Source organism: Furipterus horrens, unplaced genomic scaffold (assembly GCF_987537825.1).
Source record: "Furipterus horrens unplaced genomic scaffold, mFurHor1.1.pri manual_scaffold_10, whole genome shotgun sequence".
Taxonomy (NCBI): domain Eukaryota; kingdom Metazoa; phylum Chordata; class Mammalia; order Chiroptera; family Furipteridae; genus Furipterus; species Furipterus horrens.
Window position 1 is genome coordinate 35330396 of NW_028327180.1, and position 17585 is coordinate 35347980.

Sequence of the window (17585 nt, forward strand, 5' to 3'; positions counted from 1 at the left end):
TAAAACATTGCTGAAATAAGTTTTAAAAGGTCTAAATTAATGAAAAGACATCCTGTACTCATGGACTGGAAGAATTAATGTTGTTCAGTAATAGTACCTAAGTCAACATATAGATTCCATGCAATCTCTATCAAAATCCCAAGGGCATTTTTTGTGGAAATGGAAAACACATTCTAAAACTCATATGAAATTTCGAGGGGCCTAGAATAGTGAAAAATAGTCATGAAAAAGAGGAACAAAGTTGGAGGGCTCACTCTGCATGACTTTAAAACTTATTACAAAGCTACAGTAATCAAAGTTGTAGTCGTCGTCGTCGGCAGCCGTCCGTCTCGAGAGACGATGGTGTAGCTTCTTAAGAGTCTATCTGCACCGCCGAGAATGGCTGTGCAGTCCGACTCGGGAGTGACATGGTATCTGTCTCCTCCCGTGTTGAATCGACATCTTGTGATGACGCTGAAGCTACAGAGCCTGGGCAGGGTAATATGGAGGGTCTGCTGTTGCCCATGCAGCAGACCCCCCCTCTCTTCGCAGCTGAAGGGTCCAAGGGAAAGACGGAGTCGATACAGCTTGGGTTCAGGTGCGCCGCAGGAGTTGCCGGTGTTGACTACAACGTCAAACCGCCTTAGGGACTCCGGCTCCGGATTTTCTGTCGGGGTTTACTCCCTTAGCCTTTCCCCTGAAGAGGTATGCCGCAAGGCAGCGGAGGTTTTTTGGAGTCAGAGTTTTCCTTCTCTGAAAGTTGTAGTACTGGCATAAGAATAAACATATAAACCAACAGAATAAAATTCAGAGCCTAGAAATAAACCTTCACATCTATAGCCAGCCAACTGACTTATAGAGGAAGAACAATCTCTTCAAAAATGTGGTCCTGGGAAAACCAGATATCCAAATGCAAAAAAAAAAAAAATTGACCCTTAACCTTATACCCTAAATAGACATTACCTCAAAATGAATCAAAGAACTAAATTTAAAAGCTAATACTATAAATCTCTTGTAAGAAAACATAGGGACAAATTTGCATGACCTTGGATTTGGCAATGGTTTCTTAAACATGACACCAAAAGCACAGGCAACAGAAGGAAAAGAAATAGTTAAACTGGATTTCATAAAAAATTAAAAACTTCTATGCCTCAAAGGACACTATAAAAAGAGTGAAAAGACAATTCACAGAATGGGGGAGATATCTGCAAACCATATATGCAATAAAAGTTTAATATCCAGAATATATAAAGAATTCCTAAAACTCAACACCATAAAAACCAACAACCCAGTTTAAAAATGGGTATAAGGAGGAGTCAGAGGAGAGGCAGGGATACATAGCTGGGGTACAGAGGATTGTTAGGACAGTGAGGTTATTTGATAAGCTACATGCCATTATACACTTCTCAAAGCCCACAGAATGTACAACAAGAATAAACCCTAATGTAAACTATAGACTTTAGGTGTTAATGGCATGTCGGTGTAGGTTCGATTGTAACACATGTACCTCTCATGTGGGTTGTTGATTATGAGGGAGTCTGTACATATTGGGGGGTATGCAGGAATTCTCTGTACTTTCTACTCAATTTTCCTGTGAACTTAAAACTGCTCTCAAAAATAATAAAGTCGAGGGCAGGGAGTGAGGAGGGCAAAGGACTTGAATAGACATTTTTCTAAAGATGATAAATAAATGGCCAATAAGCACATGAAAAGATGGTTAACATCATTAGTCATCAGGAAAATGCAAATCAAAACCACAGTGAGATACCACTTCATACCTACTAAGATGGTTATTTTAAAATTATGAAAAATAACATATTGGAAAGGATGTAGAGAAACTGGACCCCTCAGACATTGCTGGTGGGATGTGAAATGGTGCAGCAGCTGTGGAAAACAGTTCGGCAATTCCTAAAAAAGTTAAACATAGAGTTACCATATTACCCACCAATTCTACTTCCAGGAAAATGCCCGAGGGAATTAAAAACAGGGATTAAACAGATACTTGTACACCATGTTCACTGCAGCATTATTCACAACAGTCAAAAGGGGGAAACAGCCCAAGTGTCCAATATGGAATGAATGAATAAACAAAATGTGGTTAATACATACAATGGAATATTATTCATCCTTAACAAGGAATTACATTCTCACACATGCTATGACATAGATAAACCTTGAGGACATTATATTAAGTGCAAGAAGCCAGACACAAAGTGTATGGTCACACAAATCGTAAGATTCCTCTTATAGGTATTTCCTATAGAACGGTGATTGCCAGGGACTGAAGAGAGGGAGGAATGGAGGAGTTACGGCTTCATGATTACAGAGTTCTGCCATAGTAGTGATGCTTGCACATTATAAATGTATCCAATGCAGCTGAGTTATATACTTAAAAATAGTTAAAATGGCAAATTTTATGTTATATAATTTTATCACAACTATTTTTAAAAAGTAAAAAGGTAACCTATGCTAACTGACTTATGAAGATAGCAATTAGAAATGGTTATGCAAGTTTATTAGGAAAGATAATGTTATAATACCTAGTGGAAAGAGACACATGGTGGTATTGAAGAAGTCGAGATCAAGTATCTATTAGTGTTTTCTTAAGGTACTAATACGTGGGTTCTAAAATCCATATGGAAGAACAAAGAACTAAGAATAACAAAATATAATTCTGAAAAAAGAAAAACAAGGTAGGCCACTACTCCCTATGAGATGTCAAGATGTTTTTTTTTTTTTTTAAATTATAGTATTTAGACAATGTGATATCAGCCCAGGAACAGATAACTAGATCAATTAATCCCTCACTGTATGAAAACTTGGCATCAAACAGACACAAAATCAGTGCAGAAAGAATAGACGATACAATAAAGGTGCTGGACAACTGATTATATATATATATATATATATATATATATATATATATATATATATATATATATATATATATAAAAAGAATCCCTATATTCCATCAATCTCAGAATAAATTCTAGATGAATTATGTGCTTAATGTAAAAATCAAAACTTCATAAACTTTTAGGAAGAAATATATATGACTATGGTATAGGGGGAATTATTTTTAATAGGACTTGGACGTACAAATAATAAAAGATTGTGAAATAGATGACTATGTCAAAATTAAACTTATCTATACTCAAAATGCACCATAAACAAAGTAAAAGGCAAACATGAGACTTTGAGATCTCTGCATGGTACACGACTGGTAAAGGAGCAGTAACCAGAATACACAATGAACCACCTCAACTATTAAAAAAAAAAATGACAACACAATAAACAAAAAAAGCAAAGAAAATGAACAGATAACAAAGAGAAGGTACAAATGGTAAAAGCAAACACATGAAAAGATGCTCAACATCATCAGGAAAACACAAACACCTATGAGACACCATTTCACATGGATCAGATTGGCAAAAAAAATTTGTCTGACAACAGTAAGCATGACTGAGGCAGTAAAAAGTGGACGGCATCACACATACCAGTTGGTACAACCTTGTGGACAGAAATTTGGCCAAATCAATGTGCATTCACCATGACCCAGCCATTGTAGCTCTAGATCAACATCCCAGAGAAATTCCTGCACATGTGCACAAGGACATAGTACAAGGATGTGCCTGAGAGCATCGTGTGTAAGGGTATTTAGCCATGTACTTCTCTGTAGCAAGTGACAGGATGAAAGCATGTACAGTAATGATAATTCAGGGCAGTGGTGGCCTCTGGAAGGGAGGGAGAGAGAGAGGAGAGTGAAACTGGGAGAGGTTCACAGGGGGTTTCTGCTAGACCTATTTTTAATTTTTTAAAAATATAGTTGACATATAATAGTATATTAGTTTCAGGTGTACAACATAGTGATTCAACATTTATATACCTTATAAAGTGATCACCACAATAAGTCCAATAACCATCTTTCACGTTGCACTTATTATATTATTATTGACTATATTCCTTAGGTTGTACGTCAAAACCCTGAGACTTATTTTATAACTGAAAGTTTGTACTTCTTAATCCCTTTCCCTTTTTCTGCCCATCCCCACACCCTGACACTCTAGCAACTATCAGTTTTCTGTATCTGTAGGTTTGTTTTGTTTTGTTTGTTCTTGTTTTGTTTTTTAGATTTCACATATAAGTGAAATTACAAGGCATTTTTTTCTGTGTGACTTACTTTTATTTCTTATTATAAAAAAGGAACTAGAGCAAAAATCCAAGATGTTAAGATTTAACAAAATTAGGTTGTAAGTACATGATATTCTTTGTACTTTTCTGAACACTTGAAAATTTCATAATAATAATTTTTCAAATTCCAGCAGTATTTATCCAGCATTACTTTGAAGACATGAACATTCCAGATAGTTGGGCAATTACAGAACAGCAGAGGAAGAGGGGTGTTTAGAGCTGGAGGAGCTATACCTTTCTGAAAGACTCTGAGCTAGGAAATGAAGATGCAAAACCGCAAGGTATATGCAGGAGGCATCAACTGTTTTCTTCACCTGAGCCTGGTAGGATGACCAGCACAAGGAATTCCTCTGGGACACCCCCCCCCAACCCCCATCTGTGCGCCTTTGTCAAGGCTGCATCCTGACCTCTCCCTCTAAATGTGACCTCTTTTCTACACAGGGAGGAGAGTCAGCTGTGATTCCTAATTGATTCAAGGAGACACTCTAAGCAGAGCTGTTATTTATTCTTTCTCTGATCCCTTCCTGCAGAGATAATTAAGTATTTTAATACAAAATGAGGGAACTCAAATTCATTTCCCTCACTATCCTGCTGCAGAGCAAAAAGTGTTGGCAAAAATGTCAAGAGAGAAGCATAACTAAAATCAATCAATCAATAAAATTAAAACCACTCAATGACCCACCAAGTAAAGGTAGGAAGGTTTGGTAGTGAAGTGAACTTTAGAGTCAGACACCTGTATTTGCATATCCAGCTTCTCCACTTGTTTCTTTTTTGGAGGGGGGGTATTTTTTATTGAATTTTGGGGGGTGACATTGGTTCACAAAACCATACAGGTTTCAAGTGTACAACTCAATAAAGCATCATCTGCGCACTGCATTGTACACCCATAGCCCCAAGCAAAGTCTTTTTCGGTCCTTCTTTTCACCCCCTTTACCCACCTCCATCTATCTCCCACCCCCCTTTCCCTCTGGCGATTACCACATATGTCTGTATCTAGGTTATATATAAATATATGATTTTCTTAATCCCTTCACCTTCTTTCAGCAAGCCTCCAACCTCCCTCCCTTTTGACAGCTGTCAGTCAGCTCTAGGTACCTATGCCTCTGTTTCCGTTTTGTTCAGTCAGTCTATTTTGTTCATTGTATTCCACATATGAGACCGTATGGTATTTGCCTGTCTCTGACTGGCTTATTTGACTTAGCATTCAGGCTGTTGCAAAAGGTAATCGTTCTTTGTTTTTTACAACCTAGTATTCCATTGTGTAAATGTACCACAGCTTTTTAATCCACTCAACTGCTGATGGGCAGCTGGGCTGCTTCTAAATCTTGGTTCTTGCAAATAACGCTGCAATGAACATAGGGGCACATATATTATTTTGAATTATTGTTTTGTTCTCTAGCTATATACCCAGAAATGGAACTACTGGGTCATAAGGCAGTTCCATTTTTAGTTTTTTGAGGACATTTCCACAGTGGCTGCACCAGTCTGCATTCCCACCAACAGTGCACTAGGGTTCTCTTTCCTCCACATCCTCGCCAGCACTTGTTTGTTGATTTATTGATGATGGCCACTCTGACTGGTGTGAGGTGGTATGAGGTTATAATTTGCATCTCTAATGATTAAGTGTCATTGAGCATGTTTTCATATGTTTATTGGCCATCTGTGTATCCTTTTTGGAGAAGTGTCTATTCAAGTCTTCTGCCTATTATTTAATTTGGTTGTTTTTCTTCTTGGTGTGGAGCTGTAAAGTTCTTTATATATTTTGGAAATTAACCCCTTATCAGATGTATCATTGGCAAATATGTTCTCTCATTCAGTGGGTTCCCTTTTCATTTTGTTGATGGTCTCTTTTGCTGCATAAAAGCTTTTTAGTTTGATGTAGTCCTACTTGCACTTGTTTCTCAACTTACTTTACATAACCTCTCTGATGTTCAGTTTCCATACTACTACATAATCCGACCTCACAGGGTTAATGAGAAAATAAGATCATATATGAAAATCAGTTACTCAGTGGCTGGCACATAATAGTCATAATAGTAATTATTATTATCAATAATCATGGATTGGACTACGTTGTATTTAATCTTTGCATCTGCTACGATGTAAGCTCTGTGGTAACAGGAAAGTCTGTTTTGTTCACTGATATAACCCAAGCACCTATAATACTGTCTGGTCCATGCTAAGCACTAAATAAATGTTTGTTGACTAAGTGAATGTGAATCTTAGTATTTGGCACATATTAGGCATCTAATAGTTACTATTATAGAGAGCTTACTCTGTGCTGAACATTTCTATATTTTGTACCTCAGTTAATCCTTATAATAACAATGTATTTATTATACTATTCATTTCTGGAAATTATACATTTTGTATCTCATTTAATCCTTTCAAAACAATGTATTATAGTATTCATTTTATAAATCAGAAAATTGAGGCCCAGAGAAATTAACTTACTACCCTGAGCTCACAGAGTTAAATGGGAGAGCCAGTATTTGAATCCAGTTTGCCAGTTTTCAGATATTTGTTCAATCAATTAATAAGTAATTGCTCAGCATTAACTTGACAACTTAGCGAATGCTCACAGTAGTTAAGAGTGCCAAGTTACACCCTGGGAGCTGTGGCTCAGTGGATTGAGCCTTGGCCAGCAAGCCAAGTGTCGCTGGTTCGATTCCCAGGCAGGGCACATGACTAGGTTGCATGTCAGGTCCCCAGTTGGGGGCGCGAGTGAGAGGCAACCCCACAGTGCTGTTTCTCTCCCTCTCTTTCTCCTTTCCCCTCTCTCTAAAAATAAAATAAATAAACAAACAAATAAATAAATTATTTTTTTTAAAAAAGAGTGCTGAGTCACTGCCCTGACTGGTGTGGCTCCACTTCATAGAGGAAAAAGTGGTACCAAGACAAGAAAGTAAAAAGTAATGTCTTCCTTTTCATAAGACCTCAACTATTAACATATTCATTTATAATCAAATACCTCTGAAGAAAAAAGTCACATAAAATAATGACATTAATAGAAACCATTTTGTTTGGAGTAGTTCATTAACTTAAGAATAACTTTATAGAAGTTTATTGTAGAAAAGTTTTAAACACTGACAAGAAAAAATTAATTTTATTATCACCCTATAATCTATGTGTATATTCTTCTAGTTATTTTTGTATATTTTCCTTTTACAAAAAATGGGATAAAACTGTACACATTTTATAACTTAAGTTTTCAAATTAATAAATTGTAACGATCTCCATATGTCAGTAAACACATTATTTTTAATTAGGAATTCCATTGTATTTATATGTTAGGTCCCCATGGTTGAAAATTCAAATTGCTTCTAATTCTTCCCCATTTTAAACAAGGCTGAGATGAGTATGTTACAGCTAAACCTTTTTGCCTGTGTTTAATTATTGCCATAGGATAGATTTCCAGAAGTGGACTTGCTGGGTCAAAGGGCTGCATGTGGAATTTTTTAATTTAAGCACAAACATCTGTTTTAAATGTATTTTTAACTCATGTTTCACTTCCTTTTTAGTTTCTTTTTTAGTAACAAGAATGCACAGCAATCCCCCAACAGAGATTGGTGATTGAGCATCTCCTTGTATATTCCCTTTCTCTCTCCTTTCAGGAAAAAACAAACAAACAATGTCCTCAAGTTAAGAAGGAGGAACGAGAAAAGATGAAAAAAAAAACAATAATGTTGACCCTGAGTGAGAAGGACTGGTTGGCCCCATTCACAACTAGGGAAATAAAATTCCATCATCAGAGGCATACACAGACTTAGGCACCATGGTAAGATTGGGAAGAAATGAAATAAGTAGGTCTAGCCCTAGAGAAGCTTAAATTTTAGTTCAAAAGCAAAATCATAACTACACAAAAAGACTCAGAAGCATATAATAAGTCCACATGCAAAAGTTTAAACAGTAGGTAACTCGGTTAACTGAAATAATCAGTTAAAGAAAACATAATGAAAAGATACATTGAACATTTTATTATAAACTAATGCTTGAAGAACATTTATGTACAACCTCTGAACTTTCTTTTGGAATAGGTCCATTAATTGTATGCTTTGGTCAAGAGGTTTCATTCTGGGTTTCCTTAATCATTTTTTTAAATTTTTAATAAATTAAATTTTTTAATTTAAAAATAAAACTTTTTAAAAATCAAAAAATGTCCCCAATATTTGTTTTCTCACCCATACCCAATTTGATAATAATTAGTTTTAGAAAGTCACTTTTACCCAGTCTTTTCCAATCATCAACATAGTTTTTATAGAAGCAATTCTCTTTCCAAAAGAATAAAGGATGTCCTAGTTCGTAAAAGACATCCGTCAGCAAGCCTCCCAGGACTGAAGAGCAGTTCATACAAAGAGTTAAACAAGGAAGTCTGTTACTTCTCTTACACAACATGAGTGTGCCTCAGATCAAACCCAGGTGGCATCTCCTTAGTAATTACCCTTCTGAGGTGAAATGGTGGAACAACTAAATCAAATGTGCAGCTTCCAGTTTTTCGTGGTGCTGTGTTAAGAGAGTCAAGGGCATACAGCACCGTCCCAACCTGTGAGGACAGACTCTTAGGGGATACTTTAGGCATCTCTGGACCAGTGAGTAATTTGCACCCTAAAAAACTAGAATCTCTTAACATGTACAGAATCTGGAAGTATGTTTAAAAAAGTAAAACATGTGTGACTATAGGAATACGATTCCTTAGTATTAATATAAAAATCATACTACACTAGTCTGGTGAAAGTGCTGATATCATAAACCGCTCTGGACTGAAAGCCATGAGCTCTGAGTTCTGGTCCAATTATGCTCTGTGCTTTGTACAAGTTACTGAGCACCTCTGAGCTCCCTCTTCCTCATCTGTCAAATGAAGTGAAATTAGTGCTAGATGATTACTAAGATCGTCTTCAATTCTAAAATTTGATGATTCTCCAAGGAGGACCAATGACCTGACTGGTTTGGCTCAGTGGATTGAGCGTCGGCCTGCGAGCTAAGTGTCGCTGGTTCGATCTTCCAGTCAGGGCACATCAGAGAAGGAAAACTCTGACTCCAAAAAACCTCCGCTGCCTTGCGGCATACCTCTTCAGGGGAAAGGCTAAGGGAGTAAACCCCGACAGAAAATCTGGAGCCGGAGTCCCTAAGGCGGTTTGACGTTGTAGTCAATACCGGCAACTCCTGCGGCGCACCTGAAGCCAAGCTGTATTGACTCCGTCTTTCCCTTGGACCCTTCAGCTGCGAAGAGAGGGGGGGTCTGCTGCATGGGCAACAGCAGACCCTCCATATCACCCTGCCCAGGCTCTGTAGCTTCAGCTTCACTGGAGAGGACACTCCAGCGTCATCGCAAGATGTCGATTCAACATGGGAGGAGACAGATACCGTGTCACTCCCGAGTCGGACTGCACAACCATTCTCGGCGGTGCAGATAGACTCTTAAGAAGCTACACCATCGTCTCTCGAGACGGACGGCTGCCGCCGCCGACGATATATATATATATATATATATATATATATTTTTTTTTTTTTTAAAAGAAGAAGAAGAAGAAATGCAATAGGCATTATATTTATAAATTTTCCAGTAGCTAATCAAATCAATTGAGAAGAGAATGGGAAAATTACCTAGTATAATCACATCTCACTTTATTTTATAATTCAACAACTATTCTTTGGGTGTTTACTCTGTGATGCTGGGGATATTTCACAAAACAAGGAAAATATCTGCCTTCACAGACCTTATTAACTTTAATAAGCAATTACAATGAAGTGTGTTAAGTGCTAACATGGAAAAAGTAGAATGTCCTAACAGGAAGAATATGTACATAATGCAATATGGAAGGCTTTTCTCAATGCAATTATGTCTAACAGTAGCCCTGAAAGGGTATGGAGCAGTTATTTAGGAAGGGGGTCAGGAGCAAAGTGGTCCAGAGATGGGAAAGAGTTGGCTAACCTGGCATCTGCGGCTGAACTGTCCAAAACAAGGGATGAAATGAGAAGTTAAAAGAGGAAAGAGGCCCTGGCTGGTGTGGCTCAGTTGGTTGGGCATCATCCTATAAACCAAATGGTAGCAGGTTCTATTCCCAGTCAGGGCACATGACTAGGTTATGGGTTTGACCCCTGGTAGGTTGTGGGTTCAGTTCCAAGGTGGGGTGCATTGGAGAGGCAACTGATGAATGTTTTTCACATCAATGTTTCTTTCCTTCTCTTTCTCCTTTCCCTTTTCTCTTAAGTCAAAGGGCATGTCCTTGGGTGAGGATTAAAAGAGAGAGAGAGAAAGAGAAGTAAACAGTAGCTATATCACACAATGCCTTACATAAGAACAAGGAGTTTTGCCATTAGCTTTCTAGCAAAGGTTTCTGTAGACAAGTAATGACATCAGATAAGCATTTCCAAAAGATTACACTGGGTAGGATATGAAGAATAGATTTTAGGGCAGCAAGACCCAAGACAGCAAATCACTGGAAGGCTATTGCAGGAATCTAGAAGAAAGGTGGGGACCTGAACTTGAATATGAACAGCAGGGATGGAGAGATGTTTATAAGTTAGTATAGGACTCAGTGATTAAGCAGATGTGGGGGAAGAGGAGTCAAAATGATTCCCCAACTTCCAGATTAAGAAATTGGGTAGGAAATTCTGCATTGTGTTTGCTAAGAAGATTGGATATAAGCCTGCAGTTGCTGGCAGGCATTCTGTCATCATTTAGAAAGAGGCTGCCTGAAAATGGAGCCAACACTGAGGAAAACAAAGTTAAGAGACAGAGAGTGAGGCCGTTGGTGACATCCTTATTTCACATCTTGGGACCAGCTATCCCAGATCTACCTCTGGACTTTTCAGGCACCTGAATCATGCATTTCCTTTGTTGTGGTCTTTGGTAGTGGTGGTTTGGTGGGTTGGTTGTTTAGTTCAGTATGAGTTGGGGTTCTGTCCCTGGGGACCATATTACGGGAAGAGTGGGGACAGTGAGAGCAGAGCCCAGGGTGGGATGGGCACTGAGGAAGTGGCCCTGAGGAAGATGAGCCCAAGGAGAAAGCAAAAGGAGGAACCTGGGAAAGTACTGAGCCAACAGAGGAGAATCTTCAAAGAGAAGCATGTGGTCAGTGAAGTCAAATGCTGTTGAGAGATCAGTAAGACAATCACTAAGATATATGCGTTGGCTTTAGCAACAAGGCAGTAGTTGGTGGCCTTTGTAAGGAAGGTTTTGATGGAGAGATGGGAGCAAAAACCAGACTGAGGAAGGTTGAAGAGTTGAGTTGAGGAAGAACAGTGAGTGAATAGAAACAAGTCCAAATCAAGAAGTTGTGTCATGAAGGGGAGGTTTGCCAGAGGGAGATGTTTTCAGATGGATGAGATAGAAGAATTTGTAAAGGCTAATGAGAAGGATGCAAGAGATTGAATAATTAATTGAGAGAAGCCCCTGAGAAGGGAGGAGGGAGAAGGTCAAGGTACGGACTTAAAGGCTGGTCCTAAGTCAAGGGAAGGGTACCTCTTCAGCCGGAACAGGACAGAGAAGGATGCATGAAGAATTAACTAGATTTCTTAGCATAGCAGCAGGAACTCGAAGGTATTACTGTCTGACAGCCTCTATCTTATCCATAAACCATCAGGCAGGGTCATCTGCTGAGAGTAAGGAGAACCCGAGCGTGGGACTTTTAGGGAGAACGGAGGCCGTTTGAAAAATTGCTGTGGAGAATGGCAGAGAGACTAGGAAAGAACAGAAGAACTGGCTGGAAGCGATGAGGGCCCACCTGAGGGCAGAAACCATTCCACAGTTTTACCAAAATCTTGTAAGTCAAAGAGATGGTGGAATCTGACAGTAAATGTGTGATTAAAATGAGACAACTGATTTCTAAGAGGTCTCTTTTATAAAGGAAAACTGTTAGTACTGGGATATTTTTCATGACTGATCCCAAAGAGGAACTTTTAGGTTTGCTGATATTACACTCAGCTTTTCTGCACAGTAAACAGCCAGCTTGGTGCAGATAAGCCACATGAAGAAGAGCTCACAAATGGTGTGACAGCCCAAAGCGGCCGATAAGATTCAGCAGGCCAGAATGTGATACTGAATCTGGGTTTAAAAACACTAAAAACAAAACCAGACTCAAACTGCGCCTGTGAAATAAAGGTTTGATATCACAGTGGTCACTCAAATAAGAGATCAAAGTCACCGGCGACAAAAGCTTAAGTGCAGACATAACCCTTGGGTTGAGCAAATACCAAATACCAAGAGGCTACTACATAAGGTCCTTCACAGTGTCAAGACTCTTAACTGACAGCTGAGGGTGATAAGAGTTCATGTGAGACATTTGTACTTGAAAGATCTCATCTACTGGCCACATTAGCCATCTATACAGGGTGGGGTAAAAGTAGGTTTACAGTTGTCCTTATGAAAAATACAATAATTAATAAGTAATAATACAAGAGAAAACTGTTTCATGTACTTGTAACTGTAAACCTACTTTTGCCCAATGCTGTGTTTTCAAGTTCTATGCTTACATTTAGTTTCATCATCAATAAAGTTTTGGGGCCATAATGTCTCAGCCCTTCCTGAAATGTCTTCTCTGAATTGCAATGTAGTCTTATGAAATCTGTCTTCTGACAGGTATGACACAAACACTCTCAACAGTATTGTCTTTTAGAGTAGAGGGTATCTCCTATTGAATTATGCAATATTCTTCATAAGGGAAAAATAAACAAAAAGAAAAAGAAAAACCCAGGCAGGAAGTTTGCCGCCCTAGGCCTTCCTTGCCTGGCTTTTCATTTATCTGCCCTATTTCTTACCCATCATTTCCAGGTTCCTAAACTGGAAAGTTCATGCTCCTGGCCCTTCAGGGTACCCTGATTCTCCTTCACACATTTAGATTACCATGTCCCAGCAGCAAGAGGATGTGCTTAAGATTATATTATCCCTAACCTTGAAGGACTCCACAATGGATGCCGATGGAGTGACAGCGGCTGTGATGGCAGGTAGAGGGCAAAGAGGCGGACATGATCATCTCTTCCAGGATAGGTAGAAACACTGTAGCAGTCTTGAAGAATGAGGATTTCTGTAGGTAGGGAAGATGTATAAAGTTGGAAAGCAGAGGGTGCAGCAGAGTTTAAGAAACATGAGATGTGGAACTTTACATTGCATAGCATGAGTATAACATAGAGTATGTAGAGAGTGGTTGGAAGATGAGTCTAGGCAAGTGAGAAGGGACCAGATCAGACATCATATGGCTTAAGAACAGCTAAGAAGTTTGGACTTTATCTGGGCCCAGGTGAGAATCAATCGTTTTTTCCCCTAGCTAGCTTAGATAAGATTAGAATGTTTGAAAGAGAAATTTTGCTAAAACAGAAAGGGAAAAGCAAACAAATACAAAACAAAAAGCAAACATATAAAGGCATAAAAATGAACAACTCAAAAGCCTCAGTCTAGATTAAAATAGACACTGTCGCTTGTGGTGCCCAGAAATTGCTAATGTGGCTACATGGAGACCCACGTTACACTTTCATCACAGTAATTTTATTGCAGTGGAGACAATGAGACCTGTAACATTTTTTAAAAAAGAACAGCGTACAGATTCCAGATTTCTTTGCCTGTATCTTCACTTGGTTTTAGTCCCAGAGTGGCTGAGCTTGGAGAACCTGTAGATAGATGGTCCAGCCCAAACCCTCTCTCTCTCCTCAGAGTGTCTGCATTGGCCCTGATGCAGCCAAACACATCTTTTGTCCATGGGCCCAAAACTGAGGCCAATGAGAGTTTTGCTCCTTCTGGATCCCATCTCTTAAAACTAGGCAGTCTTGCATGGCTTAGTTTCTGCTCTGCGGCTGCCCTGACCCCTCGAGGTCTATTCCAGATCAGGGGTCAGTAAACACTTTCTGTAAAGGGCCACGTAGTCAATATTTTGGGCTTTGTGGGCCATTCGTATTTCTGTCACAACTGCTCAACCCTGTTGTTGTATCATGAAAGCAGCCACAGGCAATATGTGAACAAAAGGATATGGCTGTGTTCCAGTAAAATTTTATTTATGGGCACTAAAATTTGAATTTTATATCATTTTCATATGTCATGAAATATTCTTCTTTCAGTTTTTTCATGCATTTCAATATGTAAAAACCATGTTTAGCTCACCAACTGTACAAAAACAGACAATGGCCAGACATGGCCTATGACTTACAGTTTGCTGACTGCTATTCTAGCCACCAATTCCCAGGGCAAAGATGGCCTTACCAATGTATTATTATAACTGATACTAATACTAATAGATACCATGTGTTGAAGTACCAGGTGGTATGTACCACACAGAGCTGCTTTGAAGACTAAATGAAACAATGCATGTAAAGCATTTAACATAATGCTTCATATGGATTAAGCATCAATAATTGTTGGCTATTATTTTTTAACTACTGTTTCTATATCTTATTTCTGATCAGTAAAATGACTCATACAAGGTAGATATAAATATCCCATCGAGGATCAGAAAAATTAAGTAATTTGTGAAATTACATATCTATTAAGTAGCAGAGCTAGGAGCTGAACCAGACTTATTTGAATTCAAAGTCCACGGACTTCCCACTACATCAAACCTCCTGTTTATCTGAAGTATATTCACCGGCTGGTGGTTGGCTGCTGGTCTACTTACCAGCAGCAATCATTGATGTCCCTAGAGCCTGCCATTTATGTCAAGAGTAGCACAGGGCTTATTCTACTCTTGCTTCAGAGCTTAAAGGCCTGTTGAAGCACTTAGCTCCTGTTTCCTGCCAAGGGATCCTCCACCCCATGAGAACAGTAAAGATGATGGAGCTCAGTAGACAATTAGACCTTTTCCCACTCACACATCCAAGTCTGCTCACTTTTCCAGGTTCTTCTGATGACTCATCCTTAGGTAGCTTCCTGAAAGTGACACTCCCAGAATCCCACCGCTGCAACATTCTAACAGAAAAATTCATGATAACTCCAGATAGTTGCCACCAGAGGTAAGAAGAGTGTCATTGCATAAAAACCATTCATCTGCATGACATTTTCAGGGTTGTCCATAAAATATTATTGAAGATATTGTACATAGCTTCAAAATTATATTCAAGGGAGCCCAGGTGATAAATCCTTCCTTGAATTTAGTTCCAGAAAAAAAAAAAAAAAGTCTTCTCTATAATTGAATCTGTATATTTTATCTTGCCAGAATAAGAAAATGATGTAACCCAACCTGTTTCCTTTTTATATCATGGTGCCTGGTAGGATCTATTTCTGCTTCACTGCTATGATCACTTTTAGGTTTTACAATTTTAAAAATAGCTAGTAGTGTGTGTCTCCTCTATGCCAGGCACTGTGCCTCTCCTGCTGTGTCCTTCCTTCTTAAGTGGTTTTAAGTATGGTGCTTGTTTTACTAAACTACCCTAATGCTTCATTTTGTAAGTTGTTTTTACCTTGTAGCCTATTCCTCAGGTCTCCTGGAAGCAGGCAGGGCCCAATATTTTATTTTTTAAAGGGGTTCTAGTCACATGTATGCATGTCATTGTAAAAAGCCAATCTGGCTTTATCTTTCTAGACTACAAGATGGGGATATCATTCTATGAAAATCAGGGTTTTTCCAGATTGCACTATCTTGTTTATCTCTTCCTCTTTCTCTGCACCTCTTCTTGTCTCGATGTATCATTCTGATCCTCTATGCAGTTGTTAAGAGAGCCAGGCAATCCCCACACTGGGACTGTGCCAAGGGCGAGTTACATGAGCAGAACACCAATCCTTTTGCATCTGCGGCCTTAGACACCTGTCCTACTGAGAACCCTTTAGCGCTGGGTGGCTTCCTCATTGGAATCAAAACTCTCTTTGGCATCTGACACCCTGCCACTTCACCTCTTATCACCTCCCCTTCAACTCTACCTGTTCCCCTCACACCTTTCCAAAGGTCAATGAAGGTTTATATAACATAGGAGTTTATGTCCAAGGGTGACTGGCAGAGTAGATAAAATAAAGCTGGCAGACAGTTGTTACCAGAAAAAATGGAAACTGGAGAGGATATTTGGCACAAGACAGTCCCTCGAACATTTGAGAATGAGTGAATGAATGAATGAACAAATTCTGACTCATCACCATTTTCCCACCTCAATACAGACACCAAATGTTAAGCACCTAAATGTCTTCAGTAATCATATGAATTTGCTGCAGCAAGGCTGATAAAGATGGAAAAGTTTAAAAATCTTTTACAAATCTTTAAAATATATAATTTATTCTACGTTGGGGATACAGATCAGAGGACTGAAGTGCTTTTCAGAGCCTTTAGAGTGGGCAAAGGTGGAATCCCCTTAGAACAGCAGCCTGGAGCTTTCAGGTTGGGATTACTACAGATTGGCCTTATTACCAAGGGGTGCTAGGGTAACAAAGCAGACTGAACAGGCAGAGCCATGCACTGTGACCCAGAAACAGGCTGAAGAGGACAGACACTGGCAGCCTTAAGCTATCCCAGCTGCCCATACTCCAGTGCTTCTATCTGCCAAACTACTTTCTGAAAAGGTCTAAGTGAAGGATCCCCAAACTAGGGTCAGCTGTGCTGTGAAGAGCTCTGAAGGGTGGCAGCAGGGGCTTTTGGTAGACAGTGTCCTGGAGAGTAGTCCTGGGCGCAGTGTGTTTCGGTCTGTTAGAACTTGAGGGCACCTCTAACTTAAATCACAGGATAGCCACCACTGATAAGGTGGCGCAGGCAGGACACGTGACAGGCGCCACTCAGTTAAGTACCTGAAACAGCTGGGGTCAGGACCCTCACCCAAGACGGTGAAATAGATCCCTAGATCCCGACCTACCTCTAATCTTTCATGAGTCCTCACACATAACACACATCTGAAGAAACCCAGCCCACACCTACACAAGTTCTCACACATTCTAACCCCACCCCGGAGCCAGCATCCGTACACAAGAAGGGATGAACCAAGAGCTTGAAATTACCCTGGCACAGACCTCAAATCAGGCTCCCCGGAGCCCAGCAGAGACTGGAGGGACCGGGACAAAGGGACACAGACAAAAGAGTTTTAAAACAGACTCCCTCTGAACAAACCTGGTTGCTCCAGCTCGAAATTTTAGCAGCTTAAGACTTTTTCTTTTTGCACCACTAAGGAGACTTCACACATCGTCCCCGCCCCCACCTCCCTACCTTATCACAGCGCCAGGTGAAAAGGTGTCCCCGTCTGGGGAGGGTGTGACCTAAGTAAGCCCCTGCGGCTGCCAGCGGAAGGGACTCCAGGGCGGAGGCGGTGGATCCTGACCCCGCCCCTGATCCTGTAAAGCCCCGCCCCCTGGACGCCCCGCCCCTCGGCCGCTTTTTCCGAGCCTACCAAAGCTTTATGACTCCGCCGCTCCAGTCTCAGCTCCGTCACCTCCGACGCGGGGACTACAGAGCCCGGTGCATTGTGGGAATCCAAGCCCAAAACTGAGCCTGCGCTGACCCCTGGTGAGCGCAGTT

General features: G+C 39.9%; 1 protein-coding gene and 1 non-coding gene across 2 annotated transcripts in view; one reads left to right on the plus strand and one right to left on the minus strand.

The window, feature by feature from the left end:
• EXTL3 (exostosin like glycosyltransferase 3) overlaps positions 1 to 17343 on the minus strand; it is a 101330-nt gene extending 83987 nt beyond the window's left edge. The window contains exon 1 of the mRNA XM_090289023.1: positions 17277 to 17343. The gene's annotated coding sequence lies outside the window, so the exon portion shown is untranslated. The remainder of the gene's footprint in view (positions 1 to 17276) is intronic.
• On the plus strand, positions 13555 to 13689 carry LOC149999488 (small nucleolar RNA SNORA1). The gene has a single exon (XR_016513822.1). It is a non-coding gene; the product is annotated as a small nucleolar RNA SNORA1 (small nucleolar RNA).
• Positions 17344 to 17585: the final 242 nt, after the last annotated feature.